This window comes from Triticum aestivum, chromosome 4A (assembly GCF_018294505.1).
Source record: "Triticum aestivum cultivar Chinese Spring chromosome 4A, IWGSC CS RefSeq v2.1, whole genome shotgun sequence".
In the NCBI taxonomy this organism is placed as follows: Eukaryota; Viridiplantae; Streptophyta; class Magnoliopsida; order Poales; family Poaceae; genus Triticum; species Triticum aestivum.
In genome coordinates this window covers 353014705-353038716 of record NC_057803.1, presented here as the reverse complement: position 1 = coordinate 353038716, position 24012 = coordinate 353014705, and the positions used below count along the sequence as shown (strand labels likewise).

The 24012-nt window shown below is 45.4% G+C and overlaps 1 pseudogene across 1 annotated transcript; it reads left to right on the top strand.

Annotated features, from left to right (window-relative positions):
- Positions 1-14649: 14649 nt before the first annotated feature.
- Positions 14650-22127, top strand: LOC123086091 (protein LNK1-like; annotated as a pseudogene). Its single transcript, XR_006440394.1, has 11 exons — positions 14650-14959; positions 15298-15337; positions 15473-15586; positions 16510-16958; positions 17058-17316; positions 17407-17478; positions 20065-20281; positions 20387-20640; positions 20943-21091; positions 21527-21655; positions 21742-22127. The product of XR_006440394.1 is annotated as a protein LNK1-like (transcript).
- Positions 22128-24012: the final 1885 nt, after the last annotated feature.

The following is a 24012-nucleotide window of genomic DNA, read 5'->3' as shown; positions in this document are numbered from 1 at the left end:
ATCAAGACTATTTAAGCTTATGGGTAGTGAAAAGGTATGAGGTGGAGCTGCAGCAAGCACTAGCATATATGGTGGCTAACTTACGCAAATGAGAGCGAGAAGAGAAAGGCAAAGCACGGTTGAGAAACTATGATCAAGAAGTGATCCTAGAACAACCTACGTCAAGCATAACTCCAACACCGTGTTCACTTCCCGGACTCCACCGAGAAGAGACCATCACGGTTACACACGCGGTTGATCCATTTAAATTAAGTTAAGTTTCAGGTTTTCTACAACCGGACATTAACAAATTCCCATCTGCCCATAACCGCGGGCACGGCTTTCGAAAGTTCAAATCCTTGCAGGGGTGTCCCAACTTAGCCCATCACAAGCTCTCATGGTCAACGAAGGATATTCCTTCTCCCAGGAAGACCCGGTCAGGCTCGGAATCCCGGTTACAAGACATTTCGACAATGGTAAAACAAGACCAGCAAAGCCACCCGAATGTGCCAACAAATCCCGATAGGAGCTGCACATATCTCGTTCTCAGGGCACACCGGATTATCCAAGGTTCTGGTAGGCCAGCCCAGAGTTGCCCCTGGTGGCCACTGGCAGCCGACATGTTGGACCAACACTCAGAGGAGCACCGGCCTGGGGGTTTAAAATAAAGATGACCCTTGAGTCTGCAGAACCCAAGGGAAAGAAAAGGCTAGGTGGAAAATGGTAAAACCAATGTTGGGCCTTGCTGGAGGAGTTTTATTCAAGGCAAACTGTCAAGGGGTTCCCATTATAACCCAACTGTGAAAGGAACGCAAAATCAAGGAACATAACACCGGTATGACGGAAACTAGGGCGGCAAGAGTGGAACAAAACACCAGGCATAAGGCCGAGCCTTCCACCCTTTACCAAGCATATAGATGCATTAAGTAAATAAGATATATTGTGATATCCCAACAATAATCATGTTCCAACATGGAACCAAACTACAATCTTCACCTGCAACTAACAATGCTATAAGAGGGGCTGAGCAAAGCGGTAACATAGCCAAACAACGGTTTGCTAGGACAAGGTGGGTTAGAGGCTTGGCTTAGCAATATGGGAGGCATGATGTAGCAAGTGGTAGGTATCACAGCATAGGCATAGCAAAAGAGCGAGCAACTAGAAAGCAAAGATAGAAGTGATTTTGAGGGTATGGTCATCTTGCCTGAGATCCCGCAAGGAAGAAGAATGAGTCCATGAAGAAGACAAATGGATGTAGATGAACGGATTCTCACAACTCCGGAATGAAACCGAAGCTAAAGCGAGAAGTAACCCAGAAAGAAGCAAACAACATAGTAAACAACCATCACATAATCATGGCATGATGCACAACCAAGTATGATGCATGTCCGGTTTAAATATGCATGACATGGCAAAGTGAAACAACCAAAACTACAAATTAAGTGGAGCTCAATATGCAACGGGTTGCATATTGACGGAACACCACATCAATTATTTAGTCCTCTCTTGTTTAGTTACTCAACAATATTAAATGTTGGTTAACATGGCAAGAGGTGAAGCATAACAAAACTATACCATCTAACAATTTAAATGGGGCCGGATATAACAAATAACGAATCCGGTAAATCCCCATATGCCTTAGTAATTTATTGCAACAACAGTCTAAAAATTTTAATTGTTGTTATCATGATGCGGATGACATGAACAAGTTTATGCAATTTATATTACAAGTTGACAAGAGCATTATGAAGCATTTGTCACCGTGGTGGAAAGGAAAGGGGTGCCATGGCAACAATAATGAAAATGGTGCCACGGCAGCGTTCTGGTTCTGGTAACTCGATTGAGATACCGATGCAAAGGAGAAGTGTGCGGATGCGTGCAAAATATGGTGGGGCGCTCCCGGATAACGGGTGTCCCACGATTCGGTGGCATGGCAACCGAGGGTCGTGCATGAGTCAAACGGTCACACTGCAAACACGGGGTTCATCTCGTATCCACAACATTCGTCCATGGTGGTCGTCTTGACGTTATACCTTTCGGAGCGTGCATTATCGGAACGGATCAAGTTCGAAGCGGAGAAGGGGAAGTAGACGTTCTCGGGACCTTCGTAGTGGAAGTTGTCGTTCTCTCATGCTCTAGGGTCGACGTTGAGGTTCTCGCGATCTCGGCGACGGTAGTGGTACATGTTTATCGGTAGTCGAACATGACGATCTGGAGAGGGTACTTAGCAACATGCACGTCGTCGGTAGTTGTACACAAACGTTGTCGGACTTGACGGGTTCGATGTCTCTGGACGTAGTGGTACATGTTCGTTTTTCGGAGAGGTACATGGCGTTCTTCTGTCATAGGTACTTGACGTTTTGCTACCCGGGTCTTCGACAATGGTCGTTGTTCGCATGACGTTGGGGTACTTGTCGGTCTGGTCTTGACGGCATAGTGGTACACATTCCGTAGACGAACATGGGTGTCGTGGTACTTGGCGTCGTTGTGGCCTCCAGGTACTTGCCGAAATCCACATCGGGTGTAGTCGTACAGATTTGAAGACGAACTTGGTGTCGAAGTCGAACTTGCCGGTCTTGATGAATCTGAAGGGGAATCGAGGGACTTGCCAAGGCCCTGCCTCGGGAGGTCACCGGAGGTGCGTGGAGGCGGCAGAGAAGTCTCCTGCGGTCTTCCGGTCATCGTGAATAGGAGGCCAAGGCAGGGCACATCGACTGCAAGAGGAGCAGGTGCTTCTGCGATGACGCATCGGTGCAGGGAATGAAAAGAAATGCACGGGCAGGAGGAAGGCCATGGCAGACGAGGGCTTGCGAAGCAGCAAGAGGAGAGGCAGAGGCGAAGTAGGGAGGCGGAGCTCCTGCAAAACGGCGGCGGAGCGGCTGATTGCTGGTGGTCGTAGCCCCGGCAACGACGAGCTGCAGGAGGCCGGCCTTGAAGCATTGTTGCTCGAGGCAAGGAGCAGGGGACGATGCCGATGAAGGGGAGGCCGGAGGTGGCGCTGGCCTGCGGCGGCCGCAAGGCAACGGTCATGGCGCGCCGAAGGTGGGAACGGGGCCCTGACGGCGGTGTTCGGCCAGGACCGGGCAAGGGCGGTGCAGGCGGCCTCTCTTGGAGGTGTAGGTGGCGAGACAACGCGGCGGTGGCCTCGCGCAAGGAGGATGACGGTGGATCGAGAGGTCCTCCTGATCGGGACAAGGAGGAGGGGGCACATCGCGAGGAGGATGAGTGGGTCGAGGGAGAGAAGGGTGCTGCGAGGGAGCGCTAGGGGATCGAGCGCCTCCGGGCGCTAGCTCTGTGTGTGGCAGCGCACAGGGAGAGATGGGGATCGATCGGGAGAGGAGGGATGGAGCAGCGTGGCTAGGTTAAGTGGGGGTTTAGGTGGGCTAGGCAAGCTGCGCAAATGGGCCGGCCTAGATGGACAGACCCAAGAAGCTGGGCTCTTCTCTCCGTCTATTCTTTTCCTTTTTAAAACAGACCAGAGAAGGAGAAGGAAAAGAAAAAGAAGGTAGGGGCGGAATCTGGGCACGAGGACAATTTTCCCGGACTCATAAAAATATGCATGGTCCGAGAAAATTACAAGAGGCAAGATCGGAAGATATGAATTCAAACTCATTTGAATTTAATCAAATGGTTTGAACTAGGGCTAGGGTTTTGAAGTGCCCAAGAATGTTGAGAATTTAGGTGGAGCTCGGGGAAGTGACGAAAGAAATTACAGGAAAAGCTTGGGGACCAAACTTGAAGCGGAAAAGGGCATGTGATAAATTGCATGTGTGTTATAGGTGATTCCGAAATTGGAATATTTAGTATAGCTCCCTAAGATCCACACGGTTTATTTAGTTGAGATGCAAAAGACTTAAGACATGATGACATGATGCAATGAACCAAAATGAATCACCGGACAACACTCGGAAACATGGAAGGCATCTGAAGCTCCGGTCTTGGGGCGTCACAGAAAGCTAAGTTGAAAGATGATGGTAGCAACTACACGGACTGGGTCCATAACTTGAGGATTATTCTCATTGCTGCACATATGAATTACATCCTAGAAGCACCGCTAGGTGACAAACCCGCTGCAAGAGCAACGACAGATGTTATGAACACCTGGCAGAGCAAAGCTGATGACTACTCGATAGTTCAGTGTGGCATGCTTTATGTCTTAGAATCGGGACTTCAACGACATCTTGAACGTCATGGAGCATATGAGATGTTCCAGGAGTTGAAGTTAATATTTCAAGCAAATGCCCGAATTGAGAGATATGAAGTCTCCAATAAGTTCTATAGCTGCCAAATGGAGGAGAATAGTTCTGTCAGTGAACATATACTCAGAATGTCTGGGTACCACAACCACTTGACTCAGTTGGGAGTTAATCTTCCTGATGATAGCGTCATTGACAGAGTTCTTCAATCACTACCACCAAGCTACAAGAGCTTCGTGATGAACTATAATATGCAAGGGATGGATAAGACGATTCCCGAGCTCTTCGCAATGCTAAAGGCTGCGGAGGTAGAAATCAAGAAGGAGCATCAAGTGTTGATGGTCAACAAGACCACTAGTTTCAAGAAAAGGGTAAAGGGGGAACTTCAAGAAGAATAGCAAGCCAGTTGCTGCTCAAGTGAAGAAACCCAAGTCTAGACCTAAGCCTGAAACTAAGTGCTTCTACTACAAAGGGACTGGTCACTGGAAGCGGAACTGCCCCAAGTATTTGGTGGAGAAGAAGGATGGCAAAGTGAAAGGTATATTTGATATACATGTTATTGATGTGTACCTTACTAATGCTCGCAGTAGTGCCTGGGTATTTGATACTGGTTTAGCTGCTAACATTTACAACTCGAAACAGGGGCTATAGATTAAGCGAAGATTGGCTAAGGACGAGGTGACGATGCGCGTGGGAAATGGTTCCAAAGTCGATGTGATCGCCGTCGGCACGCTACCTCTACATCTACCTTCGGGATTAGTTTTAGACCTAAATAATTGTTATTTGGTGCCAGCGTTGAGCATGAACATTATATCTGGATCTTGTTTAATGTGAGACGGTTATTCATCTAAATCAGAGAATAATGGTTGTTCTATTTATATGAGTAATATCTTTTATGGTCATGCACCCTTGATGAGTGGTCTCTTTTTACTAAATCTTGATAGTAGTGATACACATGTTCATAGTATTGAAGCCAAAAGATGCAGAGTTGATAATGATAGTGCAACTTATTTGTGGCACTGCCGTTTGGGTCATATTGGTGTAAAGCGCATGAAGAAACTCCATTCTGATGGACTTCTGGAATCACTTGATTATGAATCACTTGGTACTTGCGAACCATGCCTAATGGGCAAGATGACTAAAACTCCATTCTCCGGAACAATGGAGCGCACAACAGAGTTATTGGAAATCATACATACTGATGTATGTGGACCAATGGACATTGAGGCTCGTGGCGGATATCATTATTTTCTCACCTTCACAGATGATTTGAGCAGATATGGGTATATCTACTTAATGAAACATAAGCCTGAAACATTTGAAAAGTTCAAAGAATTTCAGAGTGAAGTGGAAAATCATCGTAACAACAAAATAAAGTTTCTACGATCTGATCATGGAGGAGAATATTTGAGTTATGAGTTTGGTCTTCATTTGAAACAATGCGGAATAGTTTCGCAACTCACGCCACCCGGAACACCACAGCGTAATGGTGTGTCCGAACGTCCTAATCGTACTTTACTAGATATGGCGCGATCTATGATGTCTCTTACCAATTCACCACAATTGTTTTGGGGTTATGCTTTAGAGACGGCTACGTTCACGTTAAATAGGGCACCATCTAAATCCGTTGAGACGACACCTTATGAACCGTGGTTTGGCAAGAAACCCAAGTTGTCGTTTGGGGCTGCGATGCTTATGTGAAAAAGCTTCAACCTGATAAGCTCGAACCCAAATCAGAGAAATGTGTCTTCATAGTATACCCAAAGGAGACTATTGGGTACACCTTCTATCACAGATCCGAAGGCAAGATATTCGTTGCTAAGAATGGATCCTTTCTAGATAAGGAGTTTCTCTCGAAAGAAGTGAATGGGAGGAAAGTAGAACTTGATGAGGTAATTGTACCTTCTCCTTTATTGGAAAGTAGTTCATCACTGAAATCAGTTCCAGTGATTCCTACACCAGCAAGTGAGGAAGCTAATGATGATGATCATGAAACTTCTGATCAAGTTACTACCGAACCTCGTAGGTCAACCAGAGTAAGATCCGCACCAGAGTGGTACGGTAATCCTGTTCCGGAGGTCATGTTACTTGACCATGACGAACCTACAAACTATGAGGAAGCGATGATGAGCCCATATTTCGCAAAATGGCTTGAGGCCATGAAATCTGGGATGGGATCCATGTATGAGAACAAAGTGTGGACTTTGGTTGACTTGCCCAATGATTGGCAGGCCATAGAGAATAAATGAATCTTCAAGAAGAAGACTGACGCTGACGGTAATGTTACTGTCTACAAAGCTCGACTTGTTGCAAAAGGTTTTCGACAAGTTCAAGGAGTTGACTACGATGAGACCTTCTCACCCGTAACGATGCTTAAGTCCGTTCGAATCATGTTAGCAATTGCCGCATTTATGAAATTTAGCAAATGGATGTCGAAACTGCATTCCTTAATGGATATCTTAAAGAAGAGTTGTATATGATGCAACCAAAAGGTTTTGTCGATCCAAAAGGTGCTAACAAAGTGTGCAAGCTCCAGCAATCCATTTATGGACTGGTGCAAGCCTCTCGGAGTTGGAATATATGCTTTGATAGTGTGATCAAAGCATATGGTTTTATAAAGACTTTTGGAGAAGCCTATATTTACAAGAAAGTGAGTGGGAGCTCTGTAGAATTTTTGATATTATATGTAGATGACATATTGTTGATCGGAAATGATACTGAATTTCTGAATAGCATAGAAGGATACTTGAATAAGAATTTTTCAATGAAAGACCTCGGTGAAGCTGCTTATATATCGGGCATCAAGATCTATAGAGACAGATCAAGACGCTTAATTGGACTTTCACAAAGCACATACCTTGATAAAGTTTTGAAGAAGTTCAAAATGGATCAGGCAAAGAAAGGGTTCTTGCGTGTATTACAAGGTGTGAAATTGAGTCAGACTCAATGCCCGACCACTGTAGAAGATAGAGAGAAAATGAAAGTCATTCCCTATGCTTCAGCCATAGGTTCTATCATGTATGCTATGTTGTGTACCAGACCTGATGTGTGCCTTGTTGTTAGTTTAGCAGGTAGGTACCAAAGTAATCCAGGAGTGGATCACTGGACAACGGTCAAGAACATCCAAAAATACCTAAAAAGGACTAAGGATATGTTTCTCGTTTATGGAGGTGACAAAGAGCTCGTCGTAAATGGTTACGTCGATGCAAGCTTTGACACTGATCCGGATGACCCTAAGTCACAAACCGGATACGTATTTATATTAAATGGTGGAGCTGTCAGTTGGTGCAGTTCCAAGCAGAGCGTCGTGGCGGGATCTACATGTGAAGCGGAGTACATAGCTGCTTCAGAAGCAACAAATGAAGGAGTCTAGATGAAGGAGTTCATATCCGATCTAGGTTCCATACCTAGTGCATCGGGTACAATGAAAGTCTTTTGCGACAATACTGGTGCAATTGCCTTGGCATAGGAATCCAGATTTCACAAGAGAACCAAGCACATCAAGAGACGCTTCAATTCCATCCGCGATCAAGTCAAGGAGGGAGACATAGATATTTGCAAGATACATACGGATCTGAATGTCGCAGACCCGTTGACTAAGCCTCTCTCATGAGCAAAACATGATCAGCACCAAGACTCCATGGGTGTTAGAATCATCACAATGTAATCTAGATTATTGACTCTAGTGCAACTGGGAGACTGAAGGAAATATGCCCTAGAGGCAATAATAAAGTTGTTATCTATATTTCCTTATATCATTATAAATGTTTATTATTCATGCTAGAATTGTATTAACCGAAAACTTAGTGCATGTGTGAATACATAGACAAACAGAGTGTCACTAGCATGTCTCTACTTGACTAGCTTGTTGATCAAAGATGGTTAAGTTTCCTAGCCATAGATAAAGAGTTGTCATTTGATAAACAGGATCACATCATTAGAGAATTATGTGATTTACTTGACCCATCCTTTAGCTTAGCACGATGATCGTTTAGTTTACTCCTATTGCTTTCTCCATAACTTATACATGTTCCTATGACTATGAGATCATGCAACTCCCGAATACCGGAGGAACACTTAGTGTGTTATCAAACATCACAACGTAACTGGGTGACTATAAAGATGCTCTACAGGTGTCTCCGATGGTGTTTATTGAGTTGGCATAGATCAAGATTAGGATTTGTCACTCCGAGTATTGGAGAGGTATCTCTGGGCCCTCTCTGTAATGTACATCACTATAAGCCTTGCAAGCAATGTAACTAATGAGTTAGTTACGGGATGTAGCATTACGAAACGAGTAAAGAGACTTGCCGATAACGATATTGAACTAGGTATGATGACACCGACAATCGAATCTCGAGCAAGTATCATACCGATGACAAAGGGAACAACGTATGTTGTTGTGCGGTTTGTCCGATGAAGATCTTCGTAGAATATGTAGGAACCAATATAAGCATCCCAGTTCCGCTATTAGTTATTGACCGAAGATGAGTCTCGGTCATGTCTACATAGTTCTCGAACCCGTAGGGTCCACATGCTTAACATTTGGTGATGATCGGTATTATGAGTGTATGTGTTTTGATGTACCGAAGGTAGTTCGGAGTCCAGGATATGATCACAGACATGACAAGGAGTCTCGAAATGGTCAAGACGTAAATATTGTCGTGGTTCTAAGTCTGACAGTAAAATAGGGGGTAAGAATGTAGAGGCAGGATCCTAGCTATGGTGAGATTGTGCACGCATGATGTATGAGTTCAGACCCTTCGTGGAGGAAGTAAAAACACTATGTCTCGGTGCCCGGAGGCTCGGTCGATTGGAATATGCGTGATGTTACAGGGGGTGCGAACCCTTTGTGCCAGAGGAGGGGGTGGCTTCTATAGAGTGCGCTGGACCCCTCCAGCCCTCAATTGCACAGGGTTTAAGGTACATAAAGATGGGCTTTACTGATAACGCCAACAAGAAAGATACATGAATGACTATTAAGTCTATAGGGTAACGCCTGACCGTTGCCATACAGAGTGACTTTAGATCTTCTATCTGTTGAGCGATTCTTGTTACGGTCGAGTGAGTACCCCTTGGTCGAGTGAACTTGAATCTTCCGAGTGGAATGTTTATGCTCGAGTGAATGATGGCATCCCTCGAATGTTTCTAACTTTAGGTCAATGTCCTTGCGGAGGGTGTCTAGGTCAGGCCTATGACCCTACCCTAGGTACATGTCATCGTCATTAGCCCCCGAATGGTTCAAGGTTCGAGTGGGAAAAGGAGTGGAAGTTGGTCCCGACTCTGTTACACGCTGCGGAAGCATTTTCCTTAGACTAATGAGTTATGCAACAACTTTGACTTCATTTTCAGTCATCTTGATCCATTCTAAAGTAGTCGAGTGAACTTTTGCTGATAAGCTTCGAGTGTTGATATGGAAGAAATCTTTAGTCTGACAGGTTGCTCTGCTGTTCCCGAATCTTGCGGGATTCTAAATTTTTGGAAGCGCGCGGGACGAAGGAGGCCACAATAATTGGGATGGATTAGGAAGGAGTGCCTCGATCACCGTGCCACCTTTTTCGCCACGTACCGAGTGAGCGATAGTTGCAGGATTTGACATGATTGCCCGGGCCTAGTCATCAGTCACTCAGAAATGACTCCATATAAGGTGTTGAGTTGGGGAATTTTGCATAGTGCGCCCCGATTTCTCCTTCTTCCTCCTCTGCTTCTCCACCGCTACCGCTTCCGCTCTCGACGCCACCTCCCGCCCGTGCGCCTCTTTCTGCGATGGCGAAGGACAAGACAGAGGCGCTGGAGCGTGCAAAGAAGGGAGCGGCGAAGGGGAAGGGCAAGAAGACTGGCAGGAGTGGGTCGTCGTCGAGATACGGCTTGCCATGCGACTGGGTTTAGGGCGACTGGATCCAGTCCACAATCGTGCTGGATGACTTGCAAGACCTGGCCGAGAGTGAACTGATTGAGCATGGTTCCTAGAGGCTCCCGGGGGATGAAACGGAGCCGCAACCTCAGGAGGGTGAGTGTGTCTTACTCGCCACTCACGTCGACTGCGGTTTTTATTTGCCCCCACATCCCTTTTTCCATGCATTCTTGAACTTCTTCGGCGCCCAACTCCACCGTTTCTCTCCCAACACTATCACTTACCTTGTTGCCTATGTCTCCTTGTGTGAGAATTTCCTGGGCTGCCGACTGCACTGGGGTCTGTTTAAGCACATCTTCACATGTCGCTCACAGACTGTGAAAAAATCTAGCCCAAGTGATGAGAAAACCCAGGTGATCCAGATGTGTGGGGGCTTAGGTATCCAGATGAGGGGGAAGAGCGCTTTTCCCGCGATGACTCTCCCTGACTCGGTTAGAGGGTGGCAGTCAACTTGGTTTTATTGCAAAGACGAGTCGACCCCTGGTCATTCGACTGGTCTCCCTCCCTTTTCCTTAGAGCGAGTCCAGAAACCACTTCCTTGAGAGTGACTCCAGCAGAGAAGGAGGAGGTGACCATGTTGATGGAGCGAGTAATTCAGCGGATCCATGAGGGTGTGACCGGTCTGCACACTGACACGGCATTCAACTTTGAATGTTGCTCATGGCGGCGTCTCGATAGTGCATCCGCGGCTCGGTTCAGTGTTCCTGCCTTGTACTGAATACGGAACTGTAGCCCCACCAATTTGGTAAACACGCACTGCTGAATTGGGGTATTCAAGCGCTGATCAGTGAGATTGAGTAGGCTCTTTTGATCTATGCAGATTAGGAACTCTGCGTGTTGAAGGTAAGGTCGCCAATGGTCGATTGCTAGAAGCAGCGCCAAACATTCCTTCTCGTAAGCTGAGAGGCCCAGGTTCCAAGGACAGAGTGCCTTACTCAAGTAAGCGACGGGATGTGCGTCTTGCATCAGGACTGCCCCCACTCCGGTAGCACTTGCGTCAGTCTCCACTACAAACTGCTTCAAGAAGTTCGGTAATGCCAGCACCGGGACTTGGATGAGAGCGCGTTTGAGTTCTTGGAATGCCTCTTTGGTGACGTTCGTCCAGACGAACATCGAGTTCTTGCGGAGAAGATCTGTGAGGGGTCGGCTGATGATGCCAAAGTTGCGCACGAATTTGCGGTAGTAACCAGCTAACCCCAGGAACCCGCGCAATTCCTTCACTGATTCTGGCTGTGGCCAAGTTGTCACTGCCTGAATCTTGTCCGGAAGTGTTGAGACTCCTGCCTCGCTAATCTGGTGCCCCAAGTATGAGATACTGTTCTACGCGAATGTGCATTTGAAGAGTTTTGCTCGCAGGTCGTTTGCCTTCAGTATGGAGAGCACCTGACGTAACAGCAGTAGATGGTCAGGGAAGGTGGCTGAGTGCATCAGGATATCGTCCATGAAAACAAGAACCCCTTTTCGCAGCAGTGGTCCAAACATTGTGTTCATGCCCCCCTGAAACGTGGCTGGTCCACCTGTCACTCCGTATGGAAGCACACGGAACTGAAAATGTCCTTGATGCATTTTAAACGTTGTCTTCTCTTCATCTTCAGGATGCATTCTGATCTGGTGGTATCCTGCTCGCAGGTCCAGCTTCGAGAACCACTTGGATCCTGCTAGCTCGTCGAGCAGTTCGTCGATTACTGGCAAGGGATATGTGTTCTTAACTGTAATAGCATTCAGATGTCGAAAGTCCACACAGAACCGCCAGGTCAGATCCTTCTTCTTGACTAACAACACTGGCGACGAGAAGGGACTGATGCTTGGAGTAATCAGTCCGGCCTTGAGCATTTCTTTGACCTGGTTTTCGATCTCCGTCTTCTGCTCCGGGGTGTAACGGTATGGCCGGATGTTAACTGGCTTGGCCCCTGGCAGCAATGTGATCGAGTGATCCCAATCCTGATGCTGAGGAAGCCTTGTAGGTTCTGTAAAAACCACTTGAAAGTCGTTGAGCACTGTTTGCACTTCTGTTGGAAGTTTCTCTTTGTTGGTCTCCTCGGGCGCAATTGCACACAGGGTCACGAAATGGAGGAGATCGCCTTCAGCTTCCATAGCTCTGAGCTGAGCCGCTGACACCTCAGGAACTGACTGTAGTCGTGATTGAATCCCTGTCAGCAACACCTCCTTGCCTTCGTGGATGAACTGCAGTGTTCTGTTGGTCCAGTCCACCCACATCGGTCCACATTGCTCTAACCAATCCATTCCAAGAACCATATCATAGCACCCTAGAGATAGCACTCGCAGGTCAGACTGGAACACTTGCCCTTGCGTCTTCCACTTGCATTGCGGCAGAATGCCTATGCATGATAGAGTGCCCCCATCGGCTATCTTCACCGGTACGGGAGCCAGCGGCTGCACTGCGGCTTGCATTCTCGCAGCGCTTTGCTCACTCAGAAAACTATGCGAGCTGCCAGAGTCGACAAGAATCAGCACTTCGATGCCCTTGATTCGCCCCAGCAACCTCACTGTACGTGGTGTGGTTTGACCTGTTGTGGCTAGCTTGGAGATGGACATCAACACCTCCTCTTGGCCTTCGTCATCATGCTGCTGCTCTGGGTACTCTGCTTGCAGCAGCTCCAAGAGCTCTTCGACGACGTGGAGCTGGACTGTAGGCGCGCATTGGTGGCCCTGCCCCCACCGCTCGCCGCACTTGAAGCAGAGTCCGCGGGCGCGACGATAGTTCCTGAGCGCCGCCACGCGATCGTCTCCGCGGCCTGCCCTCTCGGGGGCATTTGCTGCTTCCTGGCCTCGACGATCCTCCACCGGCACGCCTGGTGGTTGCTGGCGTGGCTGCGGCGCGCCGACGACCCCGATGGGACGAGGTGGTATGCGCGGCCCCCCGCCCTCTTGCCGCCGATGATCTCGACGGGGAATCGCGTCCAGCACCTCCTCCTGCAAGGAAGCCAGCGAGAAAGCGGAGTCCAAGTCCTTTGGCTGATGTAATAACACACCCACACGAATCTCATGTTTAAGCCCTTCTAAAAATTGTGTGGTAAAAAACACAGGATCAAAAGCAGGGTTGTGCACTAACAAGTGATACATGATTTCCTCAAATTGCAGCATGTGCTCATGCACAGTGCCAGTTTGTTTCAGCAGACGAAACTGCCGGAGGTGCACCTGATACTGCTCTCTCCCAAATTTCGTGCCTAAGGCTGTACAGAGTTCGTCCCAGTGCATTGATCCGCTCCTGGACTCCCGAAGTTGCAGCCAGCGCGCCGCACTACCCGTGAAGTGTAAGGTAGCGACGCGAACCCACAGATCTGGCTGCACGCCATACACCTCAAAGTATTTCTCGCATCTGGTTCGCCCGAATTGCGGATTTCCCCATCAAACACCGGAAAATCAAGTTTAGGCAACGACGAGTTAGGGAAATGTGGTGCGGGCTGGTCGATCTGATGCGGTACGAGCGAATCGGATGCACGAACAGTAACTAGAGCATGGGAATCGGCCAAGGACTTACCCTTGACCGGAGGCGACAACTGGGTGGTGACCACCCCGTGTGCCATGCCCCCGGTGGTGTCGATCTCGCCGTGGCCTAACGGCCCGTGGTGCTCGGTGGTGTCGGGTGTTGAGGCCGGTCGCACCACCGCGTCGCCCTCCGGGATCGGATCCGGAGGCGCCGCCAGGATCAGGTGGAGCGCGATGCGCCCCACTTGCGTGCGCAACTCATCGACTTGTTGTTGAAGGTGAGTGACCGCGGGCCTCCACAGCTCCAACGACTGCTGGATCGCGTCGAGGCGGGCTTCGTTGGCCAGCCGCCCGTCGTGGACGACCTTGGCGAGGGCCGCGAGTTGCTCCTCCATCGCCGCCGCTTGCTGCGCTTGCTTCGTATGGTAACGTGGCTTGGGGTAGGCGGTCTCCAGATCGACGGCTGGACCTCTGATACCAGATGTAAGGGGACTGATCTAGGCTACGGATCTGAGGAGGGAGATCGAGCAAGGGAGGTAGGTGAGACGAGGGGAAGGAAGGGGATAAGGAGGAGGAAGATCAGCTTCTCTCCGTTCGGTTCGATTATGTCATATCATGCCTTACAACTGGCCACACTTGGCTCTTAAGTAACCCACACGACTCAACTACTCCACCCGACTCGGTCTCGCCTCCTCTGGTTCGACTCTCTTCTGGTCTGGGTCGCTGACCATGGGCCCCACCGTTACATACGTTGGCTCCGCCACTGTTTATGTATCAATAGTGTATAATTAACTAAAAAGGCGATCCCTCAATAAAAAATGGTTGCTCTAAGCGAGCCCTAGGGCGTCCGGGGAAGGAGAGCGCGCCGCGTCGCACACTCTACTCGTCTCCGAACCAAACCCAAACCAAAGCAAAGCAGGAGAAGAAAAGTCACGACGGGTCACGTGCCACGCGCGGGGCCCGCCCGGCAGCTTTGGGAACCAATGAGGGGCGTGCAAGTGATCGGATCGCGGCCGGCGGCTGTCGTCCACTACTTCCCACACCGGCAGGGGCCCCACCCCCGAGGCGCTCCCAGCCGCTAGTTAATCTGCCCACGCACCACACACCACACCAGCCGCAAATAAGATATAAAATCTTCGCTGATTTACTCTATTTTCTTATTCCTGCCAATTTGTTTCTCATTCTCGCTGCTGCCGTGGTTGCATATCCTGCTACCTGCTGTCCCATCCTTGCTCTACTTAAAAAAGAAAAAAAATATTTTTCCTCCCGAAGGCTCTAGAGGCGGAGGAGGAGCGGAACCAGGCCTTTCGTCCTCTTTCTACGGCCAAGACGTCCAGAAGCTACGCGCGGGTCCCTCCTTCTTCCCACAGGCGGATCAGGGAGCCTCTGCAGATTGACCTTCGTTTGGATTCGGATTCAGGTTGGGCTTTTTTATCGGTGAATTTCTTCCGTTTCTTTTTCTTTTTGGTTCCGTTTGCTGCTTCTCTCGAGTTTATTTTACGTGTGGTGGTTGATTCTCAGATTTGTTTGTATGTGTGTATGTGCGCGCGCGCGCGCGCTTACATAGCTTTCCGGTTTGGTTAGCTGTTTATCGGCTTTCACTCTTCCTTTTCTGTTGGAAGAGAAATTCTCCATCTTACCTTTGTCGAGTGTTGAAATTCGGATCCGGCGTCGGGGGTGTTTGGTTGCAAGTTGAGTAGTATTTTTCTTGTCAACATTTCTGGAGACTTTTAAGGGATTTTTTTATTGTTTTTGCAGGTTTGATCCAACCCAAATCCAAATCGTCTGATTTGGCAAGGTGAGAAACTCCGAATTCTATCTATCCGAGTGTTTTTGCATGTGCAGTATAGCAGATAGAATCCCCCCGGGTTTATTTTACACTTTCTCTAATATTCATACTGTATTACTCAACTTAATGGTCAGTGTTTTCTAGGATTTGATCAACAACTGGGGATCCTGAGTTGAATATGATATCAAATCCGGTGAATTGGTACAGTTTCGGGCCTGGATAGAAGCTGTAGTGATGCCAGATTGGAAGGCGGGCGAGGTGATATCCTGATTTTGATGAGTCTCTGTTTCTTAACTGGATATTGCATCTTACTAATAGTTTTCCAAGCGGCCGAATAAAATACCGTTAGATGTATTGGTATGTAACTAGAAATTAAGACGTACAAGTTCTTCTGACCTTAAATAGTACAGTACCTGGCTCAGATAGTGGCTAAAAATTTGATATGTCATCAAAATGGAGGAATTAAAATTGGCCTGTCATGTCTAGATTCTGTATATCATGTACCATAGCCTTCATGCTAACTTTGTGTTTTTGTATTCTATACCTAATTACCTAATTTTGATGCCTCAAGTTTTCTTTTTACTGTTCAAGTAACTTGAATGACATGTTAGACCTGCTTACCTTTATTTTTTGCGAAAAAGACCTGCTTATCCATTCGCAAAAAAAAAAGACCTGCTTATCTCTCGTTGGGTAAGCATATGAACCAAGAGTATAAGACATGAATCTTCTGTTGCCATTGATTCGTCCCAATCTCTTTGTTGCTGCTGTTCAGCATCCATCTATTGCCGACCTTCACTTGTTTTTGATGTGCAAACAATACATGAGTAGTGCTAGTAAGATAACCCCTGATATGGCAGCGTACCAATAGTGTACTGGGGACAGTTACCTTTGAAGCAAGTTGATCCGGCATAAGAAATTCTATGATCAGATTGATGTTCCGCTACAGGTCTCACCTACAGAAAATTAGTTACATACTTTCCAGTGATAGAGCAATGTTTCGTGGTATAATCAGCCACATGCTGAACTCTGTTATTTGTCAAGTCTATTCAGTAATTCAAATCACATTGATTCTCTCCGAGCAATAGAGTTGTTTCATGTTCAGCTATTTCCCTTAATACTCAATAAAAGTAATTAGATTCCCCTGCTGTTCACCTGTGACTAAGCATGTAGTGTTTTTACAGTTTGAAGGTAAATTCAAGGATGAATTTGCTCGGGGTAATAGCAACTTGCAAGAAGATGGAGCAGGGCCTTTGAATATCTCAAATAAGAAACTGAAGCATGGGATTACCACTGAAGAGAACCCGCAGGGTGTCGTGTCTACAGCAACTAATTCAGATTCACGGAAACTTAATTCAGACCACATCTACTCTACCTGTGTGGTAGCTTCCGACCATGTAAGAGACTGCAAAATTGAATCAAGTGCTTTTCCCTTGAGCAGAGATGATACTACATCTGGAACAAGATACCAAACAGAAAACTGGAACAATTGCCAGTTTGCACTGAGTAATGGCTCAGCTGTTCTCAACAATCACAGTGTTCCGCAAAGTGATCTCAATTATGGAGATAATGATCTAAACTTCATTGATTGGCCTAGCATTGATAATTTTGAGGATGTTGATACACTATTCAGGTACTTTGAATGTTTCACTTGCTGACTGTGTAAGATCTTACATAAAAATAGTGAAACAGACTCTGGTCCTGTTTGGCTAATTGTTTTTCTCCGTCTAAGGGGGTGTGATTCCACATATGGTGAACAACAACTGGAGAACACTGATGAGCTGTCATGGATTCCTTCTTCAGATGCCATTTACTCTTCCGATGTTGCTCTGCAGGCAGGTTTTGACTCTTCTTATTCAGACTATGGTATGCTGGATGACCTGTCAGCATTCCCTTGTGCACAAGATAAATCCCTACCAACAGCAGACGAGCAATTCAATGACAATTATCCATTCAATGAGCAAAAGAATGTTGATGTATATGGAGAACAGGCAAGTAAACTGATTATCCTTTCTTCTACAATTGGTTTATCTGGTTGCCATTCAAGCCTCTTTTTATTAATATTTTTGTATGTACCACAGGCTTACCAGGGGGGTGCAATGGAATTGTTGTCCACTGACCAGATATGCAATGGAGATGGAAACCTTGATATGGTAATTTTACCTCTTTAATCTGTCTAATAATATTAAAAATTACAGTGGGTGTGTTATTCTATGAAGGATATGTTTTCAATAGAGTAATTAAGATAGTGATTCATGCTTTCAGTGCGGATATGGTAGCCTTGATATGGTACTATGGTAGTTTGACCTTTTTTTATTAGTCTAAATAAAAGGACATTGTGTGTTTGCTTGGTTGGTATGTTGGTCAATGGTGTGTTCTCAGTGGAATAATTAGGGAACATGATTCATTTTTTCAGTTCCAATGTCCCTATTTTTGCAAGGTAGAATTTCAGTTTTCCTAATTGTTTCATAGTTCTCCTGTTTCCAGTCTTCGAGAAAAAAAAATACAGTTACTCTGTAAGATTGCGATTTGATTTATTTTCTGCTGCTCTAATGTAAGTACATGTTCCTTCCTGTCATTTGTGGCAACTTGTAGCACCTCGAGATCCAGCACTATGCAGATCTAGCACTTCCTTTAGTATCTGCATAATTGATCCTAAGATGTCACCTTACACAACATGCACGTGACGACATGCACGCTATGCGGGTGGAAAATAAGTATCACAACACAAGTCATGAAAGAATCCGGAACAACAACATATATGTAAAACAACTCCGGAGATTCAAATTGACTGAATGAATACAAATAGGGTCTTTCGACCAAGATACAACTCATACAACGGAAGCGCATATACCTTAGATATGTAAAGTTTAACAAATACCTTAAGAAGGCTCAAATGCATCATGAAGCATGGTAAAGGATTCCACTATGTCTACCTACACATATTAAATGGATTTGAAGCATCATATGTAGCATTTCGAACTAAATCCATTGCAAAAGTTTATTATGGTTGCACCCTAAACATGATTTTAGAAGTGATTAACATGATGCACGTCGTGGGACTCTGACAATGGGTTGCGAGGTCCGGTGGGGGCTGCCGTCGTTGGGGACGACGAGGAGGCGGCCGGATGCAGCGGGGTCGACGAGAGTTGACCGATGGTAGAGATGGCTTGGTTCGGTGGCGGAGTGGCGGCCTTCTGGTTGGCGGTCACCAGGGGCAGAGGAGCCACGCGACGACGGAAGGACGGGTTTTCGGATCTGGCGGCGGGGCCGGTGGTGGTGAATGATCTCCGCGGCGGCGCTGTGGCGGGGCTTGGCTGCGAATGACGGGGCTACGGGCTCGAGTGTCGGCGAGCTGCAGGCCTTTGGGTGGCTTAGGCCGTCGGATTTGGATCTGCACGGATCTCGATGTGGTGGCTGGATCTGGGGTGGTGGCGGCGGTTAGGGTTAGGGTTTGGGGGTCTCCTTGGGCAGCTTGGGCTGGTTAAACGGAGAAGGGGTCCGATGGGCCTTGCTGGGCCGACTGCCTTGCGTCTCATGTTAAGCTCATCACAGGAGCGCTACTTCTAACGAGCGCCCATTGGGCCGGCCCACTGCAAACAATGTCAATTTTATCTAGTTTTTTTTATTAATTAAGGACTATAGCTTCGGTAAAACTGTGTCTACCATAGCTTGCCACAGAACTAGTTAAGGGTCGCTAAACTTTTAACGGTTTAAAACTTATCAAAAAATATGAAATAAATATGGGAGCATCTCTCTAATGTAATAAGATGATTCAACGGAGGGATTGTCAAAATATGCATCTATGTATCCTTGGCAAAGATAATAAGCATTTCAGCTCACTGCGACATAAATATATATTAAACTATTTGTTTTTTTGTCCAGGACACATACAGTCGTATTTTTTTAATCCCTCTGTTGGATCATGTTATATTATAGGTGTGTTGGTTCAGTATTTTTTTTCAGAATTTTTGAGAACTTTTGCACCGTTGAAACCCTTAACTAGTTCTGTGGCAAGCACTTGTAGAAAATCCTACTCCCTATAGCTTCCGTATAATAAATGTTTGGGGCATCACACGAACTCTGAATTGGATGAAATCTATATGTGGCCTCTCTAGATTATAACAAGGCCACATGAAAAATACATACAATCCATTTGGACTTCATTTACTATTTATTTATAAAATAAATCCATTTATTAAATAAATGGGTTTTGAACTACGTGTAATAGGTAGGCTTAGGCGAAAATTGTGAAATAATCTGAGTAGCTCCCAAATATCACAAAAAGATAATGTGCAAAGTGTGTGGAGGTGAGTCTTGGGCTAAAAACACCAAAAGGGAGAAGGGTTTATTTATTCACCATTTTAAAAAATGGCAAAATAAAATGGGTCTTGGGGTCTAGTAAAAATATCCAAATTCCTAATGAAATGCAACATGATGCTGATGCAATGCTTATGATGCAAAAATAAAAGAACAACCAATTTCTAATTTGTGGTAAACCCTGGGCTGTTCCAAGAAGCCACTGTAATAGTTGAATTGACAACCACAGTATGTAACTGCATTAGCATTATTTATTCTGATACGTCATGTGTTTGGGAGGTGGTAAGGAGAACAGATCATCTATTACTATTAGTGCATGATCTTTTTCGAGTAAAGTGGTATCCATTTGAGATGTCACTTTTTCCCCAACTATTTATAAAATTTATCTTTATTTGTTTACTGCCATGGCAATATTGCAGATTGGCGAGCGATATTCATCAGAAAATGCCTTGCAACAGTTGGAGGACAGGAAGTTTTCTGTACCTTCAGGATCTCAATTAAGCTCCTCCCAGAATTTACTGAAGCAAAAGCACCACTCAGATAAAACTTCACCAAGTAACATTACTTCTGATTGCTATTCAGATAGAAACTGCCAGTTCAGTCCATCTGGATCTTTTGCACAGAGGAACTTGATGGGTAATATATATAAAAGAAATTTCACAGGATATTTGTATGAGTATTCGTTATGAGCGTGTTTGTCTGCCTTTTGGTCTAATTATCAGACTTGATGTATGAGTGCAGTTCAAAAACAAGTGGCTAATTTGCAACCAGGACAGCTCATAAATGATGAAGGACAACTTGGTCAACAAACATTGTCTAGAAGAGCTTCATATCCTTGTGAGAACTACGAGGTTGAAAAGAAGGGCTTTGGAAAAAGAAGTAAGGATACACTGGGTACATCAGTAGTGGTGGATGGCTCTTTTGTGTCGTCTCTTTCTTCTGATAATTCAGTTGAAGAAAGCAGCTTCCGACAACTTCAGGATGCAGTTAGTCAGGTACAGGTTTATTTTCTGCCTTCCTTTTGTATGTATGGTTCATCAAGTTGAAATACCTTTACCTCCAGCCATAGTTCTTCATACAAGCAACTTGTTTTTTTGTAATAGGACTTGTAGCAGCTTCTTCACTGTGATGTTTCCACATTCTTGCCTCTTGGCATTTTGATTCCCTTAAATGGTCATAATCTTGAACTGAATAAATCAATGCTATACTATTGGTACAAGCAATGCTTCCGTGTCCTGCTTCATTAGTGTGTGTTATATTTTGGAGCTTACCTTCTTTGCCCCTATTGTTGTTTCAGTTGGATGTGAAAACCAAACTGTGCATTAGAGATGGTTTGTACCGCCTGGCAAGAAGCGCGCAAAATCGACCAGTTTTCCCAAATGCGATCAATAGACATGAAGAAAGCCGGGATGCAAAGGATACACAAAATATGGAAACTTCGGGCAAGTATGTTGGGATTCTCATAAAAGACCATACTTTGTATAATCATGAATTTTTTATTTGTGGCTTTGCCATTGTCCAGTAACATTTGTTTAATGTTTGTCGAAATGTGTCTATTTTATCTCTGGCACAATCTCTTATCTTATAACTCAGTTTGAAATATTGAATCTTATTTCTCTAAAACAAATAAAGTATCTTACTCGTTAAGAAGATAGTCTGTAGATCAAAGAACTTGTTTATTTTATGATGAGCAATTGGGAAGACAGTTATTCTTGATGATTGTTGCAGTTGTATAGCTGATTTAGTAGTAACTTAACCGGTAATAGCTGGTAATTATTGAACATGATCCGATCTTGATTGAGAATGGTCACTTTAGTAGCATTAATTAAACTGCATTGGAGTTCTCTGTTTCCTTTCCATGTTGATGTTTCTGTTTTGTAGGTTTGTTGATCATAGGAGCATTGAGACGCAGACAAATCCAATTGATCGTTCTATAGCACTCTTACTTTTTCATCAGCCATCAGACCAAGTGGCTGGAGCTGTTGACAATCCTCGCCACTAAAATCTCATGTTAGCACGTGTTCCCTTTTTCTCTCTGATTTGCTGTTTCACTTTTAACATGTCGACTCAAGTCATGAGCGATTTGTATCCTGCAGAACGAGAACCACAAGGCCTATGCTAAAAACTAGGTTGGTTAATGTTGCGAAAATTACTGGAGATGGCTCGTGGAAATTCAAGGATCGCCTTTATTCATATGTAATCATCATCTCCGTGAATGCAGGAGCAATTGTGAATGTTTATCCGATATGGTATGGTATGCACCGTTTTAATCGTTAGTCGGCTGCAAGAAAAAAAAAGTACACCAGTTACAGCCAGCCGTGACTTTTGGTACCCCTATTGTGAATTCGATCGCGAAGGTTGACTTTGTGTTGTTCTGACTAACATTTTGTGTAATCTCAAGACACAGATATTGACTTGTATAATGACTATTTTGTGTAAACTTGACAAGACGATCTCTAACTTGTGCAGAAAATTTCTTAAATTCCCTCCCATTTCTATCTGTGGAAGTCAATGGGTTTCACACGCTATAAGGCTTGACATGGAGGTTCTCAGTTTTTTTGAAAGAAAAAAGAAGATAATTCGGCAATAGTAGAGTCCTATAGGCCGATAAGCGGCACTATGCCTATGTTGAAATGGTTAGTAGACCGATCAGGAGATTAGGCTGCCACCCATTCAATCACGTACACATCACCTTGAATAGCGGAGATTAGGCTGCCACCCATTCAATCACGTACACATCACCTTGAATAGCGGTCGGAGTACCGCTCGTTATAGCGTAGACCACATATGAAGCGAATACATACAACGAAAAACCAATGATAAGGCATACGTTTCCATTCTTATTAGGGTTTTGAACCTATTTGAAATACCGTTCAACCAATGATAGAAAACATTGGCAACACTTGTGGACGGATGCAAACTCGACTATTTGGATGACTGACCACGTAAAATGCGCAAACTTGCATTGAAAAAAGAGGTGTTTGATTGTTTCGTCATGAGTACAAAAACATCACTTCTTACCTCCTGGCCAGTTACGTCGTCCGAGGTTGTCTTTAATTAGCACATCACCTCTACGAAGATACCACATGAATATTTTAACTTTTAGTGGAATTTTCGCCTTCCAGATTTTTTTGTTATTACTCATCGGTACCTCAGAATGCGTGAGCACATGATACATAGAGTCTACAATGAAAGACCCCGATGTAGTAAGATTCCAGCGAAACACATCACGACCTTGTGTCAGGTAATCAGATCCAGAAAGGATAAGAGATTATGCCATGACATAAGTCGGGTGCCAATCAAATCCCGCTTGAATGAAATATTCGACACGGATGAGCTGAGCACCTACGCAATAGTAGTGTTCTTATCGCGAGCAATGTTGTACAAGGCTGGATATTGTTCTCGGAGACTGGCATTGCCTAACCAGATGTCTTCACAGAAATGAATCTCCGACCCATCCTTTATCGCGAAAGACCCAAAGCAAGAGAATTGTTTCTTTGCCGCCATTAGGCCAGCCCAAAAGTGCGAGTCCCCAAGTTTCCAATATGCCCGAGACACCGCCATTTGGCCTAGATACTTGTTGCGCAGTATGGTTTGCCAAATACCATCCCCAGTAAGAAGTTTGAACAACAATTTACTAAGTAGGGCCTCATTCTTGACCGGCAGCTCATGAATTCCAAGTTCACCTTGGTCTTTCGACCTACAAACCACTCCATTTAGTCAACCGATATTTTTCCTTTTCATCGTCTTCTTGCCAAAAGAATGTAGACAAAAAATAGTCCAATCTTTGCAAGACCCTTTTTGGGAGTTGGAATAAATAAATCATATAGAGAACCATATTTGTGAGGACATGGTTTATCAAAACCAGTCGTCCTCCAACTGAGAGCAACTTGCCGTTTCAACTGCTCAACTATTTCTCTAACCGCTCCTCTACATGCTTCCACTCCGCAATGGTGAGACGTCGATAATGAATCAGTATTCCTAGATATTTGATCGAGAATTGGCCAGGTGTGCAACCAAGCAGTCCGCATAATCGGCCGCCACCTCAATGGCTTCTCCAAAGCAGAACACTTCACTTTTATGGAAGTTAATTTTAAGACTTGACATTTGCTCAAACGCCGACAACAGGAGTTTCAGGTTTCGAGTCTTGTCCAGGTCTTGTTCCATAAAAAGAATTATGTCATCGGCATATTGTAGAATAAAGAGGCCACCATCCACAAGGTGTGGCACTACCGCTACAATTTGGCTGTCCTGCTTGGTGCGCACAATCAGAATAGCCAACATGTCAGCCACAATGTAACATTGGGTGTTGGGGATCGTTGCATGGAAAATAAAAATTTCTACGCACACGCAATGATCTATCCATG